Genomic DNA, 9,781 nt, shown 5'->3' on the forward strand with positions numbered 1-9,781 from the left:
GTGGGCGCCCCCGCCGTCACTCCCCGCCGCGGAGGGGCGCGTTGCCCCGGGTCGCGGGCGCTGGGCTCCCAGCCGGGGCACCAACGGCGCCCTCGGGCACCGGACCGCCAGAGAACCGCCAGGGCTTATGGGTGCCGAACTCCGCCGGAAATGGGGCGCCGACAGCTGCCCGGCGCGAGGCACAACCGAGGCAGCGCACGCGGCGGAGCCCCGGCCCGACGAAGCCCTGCAGCTCCCAGCTCCGTGGCGGCGGCGGGGCCGCTGGCGCAGGCCCGAGAACCGGGAAGCGCCGCCCTGCGTCGGCTCTCGCGCGCGCGCCGCCGGAGTGACGGGTCTCTGGGCGCCGCGGCTTGTCAGGCCCGGGAGCTCGGGGCCGAGGCGGCTCCCCGGGCCCGGAAGCGGAGCGGCGGGGCGCGGATGCGGCTGGCTCCGGGACCTTCGCCGCCTGCCGCAGCAGCGATCGAGGTGCCCGGGGCGCCGCGATCTTCCTGCGGGGCTTTTTCCCGGCGCCCCGTCCCGCTCCTCGTCCAGCACCGAGCACCGAGCAGAGCTCCCCGCGCCCGGAGCCTTGTTGGCGGGTACGGACCCTTCCCTGGACGTCTCCGCCTCGCAGGACCCCCCTTCTCCCGGAGCAGCGCCTGTGCCCGCCGCCCCCGCCCACCCCAGACCCGCCGCCGGCCCCTTCGGCCTCCGCCCTGGAGGGCCACGTGAGCGCCCCGGCTGCCCCCGCCTGGTCCCGCCGCCTGCGGCTCTGCGCGCCCCGAACGGGCTCAGAGTCACCGCCCGCCCGGGTGGGGCGCGCAGATGCGGTCTCGCCAGCCCCTGGCTTTTATTCGGGTGCGTCTTCTCTCGAGGCGTCACGCGGCCTCCCAGCCCTCACCCGCGCGGGCCCTACAGCGCAGGCTGCACCCGAGCGGTGGGCGCCCACCCGGCTCTGCCTGCCGAGCTGTTTCGGGTCCGACTCCTCGGTGCTCCGCGCAGGGGCCCCCGTCCCAGGAACTCCCGGTCCTCCCCACGGCCGGTGGGCGGAGTGCTGAGTTTTAAAATTGAATAAATTCAATTTCCTTTTTTTCTCTGTTCAAACAATTTTAGGAGCCACTTCCAACTGACTGAGCGCCGCCTCTCTTCAGTAAAGTCGGTCAAGTTGTGCTGATAGATGCCTTGAGAGATGATTTTGTGTTTGGGTCGAAGGGTGTGAGGTTTATGCCTATACACAACGCATCTGGTGGAAAAGGAGCGTCTCACCAGTTTTGTGGCCGGGGAAAGCAAAGCCACCCCACAGTGACCATGCCTCGGATCAAGGTAAGCTGCACACGGGTAGGCGTTAGAGTCCCGCTTTAACGGAATGAGTTTGGCGCTGCCACCTGGCTGGAACACAGCGCCAGAGGGGCTTCCCAAAGGTCGGGATTTTTGTGAAGCAGCCAAAAGCCCATGCCTCACAGGAAGGCTAAAGGATTTGTTTTTCGTTCCAAAGATGTATTTGTCTGTTTTGCTTATTTATTTATTTTGAGCCAGAGTTACAGAGAGAGAAATCTTCGCGTCTGCCGGTTCGCTTTCCAGGTGGGCGCGGTGGGTCAGCTCTAGGCCAGGCTCAAGCCAGGAGCGCCCAGGGAACTTCCTCCCTGACACGCGGGTGGTAGGGACCCAGGTACTTGGGCGCCAGCGGGGCTCCATTCTTTGTCCAGGCCACACAGCAGGGGAGATGCATTCCAGGAGGCAGTACCAGGACACAGATCAAGCCATGCGGGCTGCTGGCGCAGGCAGTGGCTTCACCCTGCTATGCCAGCGCCAGACCCACATCAGAGGTTAGAGCCAGACTCAACCTGGGAGGCGCCATCCTCCTTGCAGCCTGTTCCCTGTTTCTTTGTTTCTGTTTAATTTACGGAAGAGTCAGAGAGTTCCTGTCCCTTCTGTCCACTTCCCAGATGCTTGCAGTGGCAGGGGGGCTGGTGCCGCGAGCTGGGAACTCAGTCCAGGTCTCCATTGTGGATGGCAGGGACCACAAGTGCTTGAGGCGCTCACTGCTGCCTGCTGCCATCCCGGGCGTCAGCAGGGAGGGAAGGGGGAGGAGCACAGGTGCTGGAGCAGCCCAGCACTGCAGCGCGGGACACAGGCATATTTTTTGGACCATCTTCCCAACCCCCCAGGCCAAATGCCTCCCCCCTGGGCTGTTCCCCCCCTTTTTTTTTTTTTTTTTTTAAGATTTATTTAATTTACCTGAAAGTCAGAGTTAACAGGGGGAGAGAGAAGAGAGAAAGGGAGTGAGGGGTCTTCCATCCCTGCTTGCCACTCCCCAGATAGCTGCAAACAGGTCCGGCTGGGCCAGGCCACAGCCCAGAGCTTGCCCCGAGGTCTCCCACGCGGGTAAAGGGACCAAGCATCTTTGGGCCATCCTCTTCACGGCTGCTCTCCCAGGCCATTAGCAGGTGGAGCTGGATCAGAGGTGGAGCGGCCGGGACACAGATGATGCCCATATGGGATGCCGGCATCGCAGGGGGTGGCGGGCTTTACCTGCTACACCTCGAAGCTGGCACCTGGTTCCTCCCTGTAGTCATCAGCAGGTTGGTTACCATCCTGGAAGGAGCCTCTAGGGTTGATCTAGTCTGGTCTCTGGACTTTTTAAGAAGGAATCAAATTCAGATAAGTTAGAATCTTGTCCAAAGTTGCAGTATGTATAATGACCAGACTAGTGGCGACCCTGGACAGTTAGCGTTGCTGCTGCCACCGTTTGAGCCTTCAGGTGTTCAGCCTAGCAAGAGTCGCGGGTAAAGAAGACAGTAAATGTCGACTGGCCGCCAGCTGCCGTCTGGCTGGTCCTTCACTTGGCACAGAGCTGGGGGAACACTGTCTGGTGGTCATGGGGGCTTTCAGGTCAACAGGTTGGCGTCCACGCGGTGCACAGTGAGGGAAGTGCAAAGTCAGCATAGGCAGAAGAGTTGTGCGGGTGACGCTGGTGCCAGGGAGGCCTGGGAAGCTCGGCTGAGGGCCGCCCAACTCGAGTGGGGCCTAGAGGAGCAGGAGGAGTGCGGTGTCTGCTGCTGGCTGGGGCGCCTCCTCCTTGGCTCGCCCTGTTTCCTGAGAAGGAGCTACTTGCATACGAATTTAAGGCCTTTGAGATGGTCAGCAAGTGCTCACTGGTGAACAGGACAGGTCTGGATGGAGGTTCCCTGACACGCCCCTCGGATCTCCTGCTCGGCACTTGTAAAAGTAGTGTTCCTCGTGTCGTGATGCTGAGCACTGCTGTGTCCCCCACATGGTATTCTAGACAGGGACGATTTCACTGGAGGACAAGACAGCAGGTGTCCTCCTGACAGAGAGGTCCGTAAGTGTGTGTGTTTTGGGCCACTGCCGACGGAGGCACTAGCAGGGGAGCAGACCCAGCTGCGGGGAAAGCCAGAACTTGTATGTGGCAAAGATGTGAGATCCACAAAGCTACTGACACTGAAAAGATTACTTACAGTGGGATGTAACAAACAAGACGCCGACGCCCCTCGATCCATGAAGGAGGACCAGCTGAGGGACCAGATCAGTCCCGTGGGAAATGGGCGAAGGACCCCAAGAAGTCCACACAGGGGGAAAGTGCCTGTAACGTAAAAGAATAAGAACCAGATACAGACGAACGAAGAGCAGCAAGGTCAGGTTATAACACAGTGCAAAGGATTTGGTGATGTCCACTCCTTCCGCCAAGAAATGAGCTGGACAAGTGCCCTTGATACCAGGGCATGAGTAGAAGCTGATGAAGCCCCTTGGTCCAAGTCTGCCAGTGCCTTCCGCCTGGACACCAGCATCTCCAAATCCTGCCTAGGGCCCTGCTGCCTCTGGGGACCCACCCACAGCTCGTCTCTGCCCCGTGTGGATGACGGACTTCCTAGACCCGGTGTGGCCTTCCCCTGCTCCCCTCTGCCCCTCCCTCCTGTGTCCTCGTCTCCACTCTTGGCTGAGTTCGCCGAAAGCCCCACCTCACCTCCACAGCCCTTCTGTGGTACTTCCACAGGAAGCCTTTTTAAACTGAGTGTCCGTTGCAGTGGCAGGGGAGGGGGGGGAGTAGCTTGTAGCTTTATGTTTCCTGGTATACCATTGATGCAATAGTAGTTTAATACCATTCTGGTTAAAAAAGAAAGGGCATCTTTGTGATTGTATACGTACAGAAGAGTACAAAGATCCTCACCAAAAAGTCACTAGGTTACCTGGAAGAAGCAGAATTTTGGAGAGAGAGAGACTCAGTGAAAACATAACCTGAGATACAGTTTTCATGCACTTACCTTGGTGCTCACCCGAGCATGATGAGATCACACATGCAGGCCCCACCCCTCTGGCTCTGATCCACACCCCAGGGTTGTGTGTGGAATGCGTGATGACTGGTGCAGACAGCAAATGATGTTTCCTCTGGTGCTTCTGTTTGTGCTTGAGCTCATCTTTCCTTTCCACCATAGCTTAGCAGTCAGAGTGCTTTGTCTCAGGCACATCACGTGGGGAGGGGACCACCTCTCACAGGGTGGACCTGTGGTTGGGACACTCATTCGGTGTGCACACAGTGTGAGGGCTCTCGGAATTTTCTCCTGCCCCCCCATAGGCCTCAGGAAGACTTGTCCAGGAGGGAATGAGTGACCAGGGCCCTATCTATGGTCTCCCTGAGTGCCTTCCAGACTGCATGAACATGCAGGTGTTTATCACCCAGCTTCTTACCACTGTCACACAATACCTGAGGCTACCTTAACTTCTCATGTACAGAAGAGATTTCTCTTGGCACATGGTTTCAGAGGTATGGATTGGCACAGAGCAGCACACGGGCTCCGGGCAGGGAGATTCTGTGTCTGTGTCTGTGTCTGGTTTCTCTGCCCTCTTCTTAGAAAGCCACCGGGGATCAACCATAGAGGCTCCACCCTAGTGACATAATCCAGCAGCCGCAGCAGAGAGCTTACAGATGTCTCCTACGGTTGCCCTCATACCCCCCCCTTAACAATTGGTTTATTTGAATGACACAGGAAGAGATGGAAGCTCTTCATCTGCTTTTTCACTCCCGGGTGGCCCCTAACAGTCCTGCTGGGCCAGGCCAATAAAAAGTAAGCCCCGTCCAGGTCTCCCACGTGCCTGGCAGAGCCCAAGCACTGAAGCCACCTGCTGCTGTCCCTGGCCGTGAGCAGAGCTGGACCTGAAGTGGAGCAACTGGGACATGACCTGGTGCCCATAGTGATGCTGGGCGTTGCAGACACTGGCTTGGCCCACTGAGCCACAACATCGTACTCCCCACCCTTTTTTCCCTTAAATTGTAAGATTATCAATAGGTCAGCCTGAAAGGCTCCTGGCTTCTGGCCCGTCCCAGCCCTGGCTAGCCGTGACTTGGGCAGTGAACCACAGATGGAAGGCCTCTCTCTCTCCCTCCCTCTCTATCAGATGAATAAGTAACTATAAAAAAGCAAAACAAACTTAAAATAGAAAAGACAAACCTGTGGGGTCAGCGTTGTGGTGCAGCAGGCTCTGCTGCCGCCCAGACACCCGTGTCGCGTGTCCGAGCAGGGGCCGGGGTCCTGCTGCTGCCACCCGCACACCCGGGTCACGTGTCCGAGCAGGGGCTCTGGTCCTGCTGCTGCCACCCGTGACACTCCGTGTCACATGTCCGAGCAGGGGGCTCCATTCCCATGCTGGCCACCCGGCGGACACCCGGGTCACGTGTCCGAGCAGGGGCTCCTGGTCCTGTTGCGCCGCCTGTGACACCCGTGTCACATGTCCGAGCAGGCCCGGTCCTGCTGCTGCCCCATGTGGACACTCCGTGTCGTGTGTCCGAGCAGGATTCGGTCCTGCTGCTGCCACCTGTGACACCCCGTGTCACGTGTCCAAGCAGGGGCTCCGGTCCTGGTTGCTGCCACTCCGTGGACACCAGAGCTGCGTGTCCGAGCAGGGGCTCCGGTCCTGTTGCTGTTCTGTGACACCATGCCGTCACGTGATCCCCGCTAGAGGGCTCCGGTCCTGTTGTTGCCCCATGTGACACCAAGGCCGTGTGTCCGAGCAGGACTGCGGTCCTGCTGCTGCCACCTGTGACACCCGTGTCACGTGTCCAAGCAGGGGTTCGGTCCTGCTTGCTGCTACCGGCCGTGACACTCCACAGAAACGCGTGTCCCGAGCAGGGGCTCCGGTCCTGCTGCTTTGCCTGCAGACACCCGTGTCACGCCAGCCCCCCCAAGCAGAGGGCTCCCGGTCCCGTTGTTGCCCCATGTGACACCTCCGGCAGCTCAGAAGTCCGAGCAGGGACTCCGGTCCCCGCTGCTGCCACCCGGTGACACCCCGTGTCACGTAGTCCAAGCAGGGGCCCGGTCCTGCTGCTTGCCACCCGTGACACCTGTGTCGCGCGTGTCCGAGCAGGGCTCTGGTCCTGTTGGAGCGCCCAGACACCCGTGTCGTGCGTCCGAGCAGAGGGCTCTGGTCCTGTTGCCGCCTGTGACACCCGTGGCCACGGGTGGTCCAGCAGGGGGCTCGGGGTCCTGCTGCGCCCGCTTGTGACACCTGTGTCACGTGTCCGAGCAGGGGCTCCGGTCCTGCTGCTGCCACCTGTGACACCCATGCTCAGTGTCCCAAGCAGGGGCCCGGTCCTGCTGCTGCCACCTGTGACACCCATGTCGTGTGTCCAAGCAGGGGGGCTCCGGTCCTGCTGCTGCCATCTGTGACACCCGTGTCGCGTGTCCGAGCAGGGGCTCCGGTCCTGCTGCCGCCTGTGACACCGCCGTGTCATGTGTCCGAGCAGGGCTCCGGTCCTGCTGCCACCTGTGACACCTGTGTCGTGTGTCCGCGAGGGGCTCCGGTCCTGCTGCTGCCACCCCGAGTGACACCTGTGTCGCGGTTTGTCCGAGCAGGGGCTCTGGTCCTGTTGCTGCCTGTGACACCCGTGTCGTAGTGGTCCGAGCAGGGGCTCTGGTCCTGCTGCCGCCTGTTTGACACCCGTGTCACGTGTCCGAGCAGGGGCTCTTGGTCCCTGCTGCGCTCGCCAGGGACACTCAGGCCGGGCTGGTCCCGCCCCGAGCAGGGGCCCGGTCCTGCTGCTGCCACCTGTGACACCCATGTCGTGTGTCCAAGCAGGGGCTCCGGTCCTAGCTGCTGCCACCTGTGACACCCGTGTCGCGTGGTCCGAGCAGGCCCGGGTCCTGCTGTGTTGCCTGTGACACCTGTCCGCTGCAGTTCCTGGCGAGGGGCTCCGGTCCTGCTGCCGCCTGTGACACCCGCGTCGCTGCATCCGAGCAGGGGCTCCGGTCCCGCTGCCGCCTTCGCACACCCCGTGTCGCGTATCCGAGCAGGGGCTCCCTCCGGTCCTGCTGCTGCCGCCTGTGCCAGCTGGCTCCAGGTTGCGTGTCCGAGCAGGGGCTCCAGTCCTGCTGTGCCGCTTGTGACACCTGTGTCACGTGTCCGAGCAGGGGCTCCGGCTGTCCTGCTGCCCGCCTGTGACACCCGTGTCGCAAAAGTGTCCGAGCAGGGGCTCCAGGTCCTGCTGCCGCCTGTGACACCACGTGTCGCGTGGCCGGATAGCAGGGGCTCCTCCGGTCCTGCTGCTGCCACCTGTGACACCCGTGTCACGTGTCCAAGCAGGGGCTCCGGTCCCGTTGTGCCGCCTTTGTGAGACACATGTGTGTCACGTGTCCGAGCAGGGGCTCCGGTCCTGCTGCTTGCCGCCTGTTAGACACCTGTATCGCGTGTCCGAGCAGGGGCCTCGGGTCCTGCTTGCTGCCGCCTGTGACACCTGTGTCGCGTGGTCCGAGCAGGGGCTCCAGTCCTGCTGTGCTGCTTGTGACACCCGTGTCACGTGTCCGAGCAGGGGCTCCAGTCCTGCTGTTGCCGCTTGTGACACCTGTTGTCCCACGTGTCCGAGCAGGGGCTCCGGTCCTGCTGCCGGCCTGTGACACCCCGTGTCGCGGGTCCGAGCAGGGGCCCGGTCCTGCTGCTGCCCGTGACACCCGTGTTGCGTGTCCGAGCAGGGGCTCCGGTCCTGCTGCTGCCACCCGTGACACCTGTGTCGCGTGTCCGAGCAGGGGCTCCAGTCCTGCTGTACGGCTGCCTCCTGCTGATGCAGCAGGGAAGGGCATGGGGGTGTAAGGACTGTGAGCCCCCCTGCCACTCAGGGTGTGAGACCCAGATGGAGCTCCTGGCTCCTAGGCTTCAGCCTGGTCCTGCCATGGGTGTTACAAGCATTTGGGGAGTTGACCCAGTGAATGAAAGGTCTCTATCACTCTGCCTTTCAAGTCAGTAAATAAGCATGGGCCTCTTGTGTGTGGTGTCAAAAATCCTCTGTGGGCACCTGTTCGTGGCCTGGCTCCTCTACTTCCGATCCAGCTCTGCCAATGGCCTGGGATAGCAGTAGAAGATGGCCCACGTGTTTGGGCCCCTGCACCCGCGTGGGAGACCTGGAGGAAGCCCTCGGTCTTTGGCTTACAAGATAGGGCTCAGCTCCAGCTCATTTTGCCATTTAAGAGTGAACCAGAGGGTGGAAGATCTACTTCCTCTTTGTGTTTGCTCTTTATAAACTGACCTCTCAAATAAACAAATCATTAAATGAATAAGTAGTTTTTTTTTTTTTTTTTTAAAGTCCTGCTTAGAAGGACTGCTATCTTCCTGTGTTTCCACTCTATGGGACAGTAGCGTTGCTGCATTGTTAAGTGTGGTGTGCGTGCGTGTCATGTGGCGCGAGACTTGAAGCACCAAGTTGGTGGGAACCTACCTTAGGATTCACACACAGGAGGGTTTGCACCAGCTCCCGACCCTGGCCACAGCTGTGATGTAGCTGTCCCAGCCGCCTCCCTTGTCCAGGTCCCCACTGTGGCCATATAGCTGTGATGTAGCTGTCCCAGCCGCCTCCCTTGTCCTCTCTTAGGTGGGAGGACTGCGGTGAGCCCCAAGTGTCCATCCGTGCGGCTGAGTCCTCTTTGCCGAGCTGCTGTCCCCCTTCTGCAGTCTGCAGCTCATACTCCCCCATGGCTGTCCCGGCGTTCCTGAGGGGATGTCCTAGTGTCATGCCTCCTGTGTCATCTAGACAGTGGTCTTCATCACCTTACTCCCAGTGTACGTTTGGATTCCTTGGTCTGATTCTTAAATGTTTCTTCGCACAGGCACTGATGACAGGGAGCCTCCCTGGTTTCATTGATGTTGTCAGGAACGGACCCGCACTGTGCTCCTGGAAGACCAACGTGATTGGACAGGCAAAAGCAGCTGGGAAGAGAAATGATCTTCTATGGAGACGAGACATGGGTGAAGCTGTTCCCAAAGCACTTTGTGGAATACGATGGGGGGAACAACTCCAATCATTTTTTGTGTCAGATTACACGCAGAGGTCAGTCTAACACGAGAGAGTGTATGTTGCGCAGGAGAGCCTGGGTGTCTCCAGGGACTTAGTGGGTGAGAGGCAGTGGTGTTTTGGTGTGTGGGTTTTAATTTATGGTGTGTGAATTTGTGTTACACAAGTTGTTCAGTCAAGGAGTGTAACAGGGACGGCCCAGGCTTGTCAGCCCTGGTGTGAGCAAGGCTCTGTGCAACCCCACGAGGGTGTCATCAGGCAGAGGAGCTGCGCGCGCCTGGCTGAGTGGACAGAATGGTAGCAGGTGACCCGGGGCTCACCAGGGACCCTCCAGGCTGCTTGGGTCCCTGCTAGTGAGAGCAGGCAGCAGAACTGGGCAGAGCCCTGGTCCCTGGAGGGGTGCGTTGGCTGGCGGGGGTGGGGGGCATGGTGGCTCCTCCACGTCAGAGTGGCCTGGGCAGAGGCAGGGTGCACGTGGCACATTTCCGTGCTTGGGCCAGGCTGTTT

At 60.3% G+C, this 9,781-nt stretch overlaps 1 pseudogene; it reads left to right on the top strand.

Annotated features, from left to right (window-relative positions):
* The first annotated feature begins 357 nt into the window (after positions 1-357).
* Positions 358-9,320, top strand: LOC149127655 (GPI ethanolamine phosphate transferase 2, catalytic subunit-like; annotated as a pseudogene).
* Positions 9,321-9,781: the final 461 nt, after the last annotated feature.

Source organism: Oryctolagus cuniculus, chromosome 2 (genome assembly GCF_051225735.1).
Source record: "Oryctolagus cuniculus isolate XC-2025 breed Fujian yellow rabbit chromosome 2, ASM5122573v1, whole genome shotgun sequence".
NCBI classification, from domain to species: domain Eukaryota; kingdom Metazoa; phylum Chordata; class Mammalia; order Lagomorpha; family Leporidae; genus Oryctolagus; species Oryctolagus cuniculus.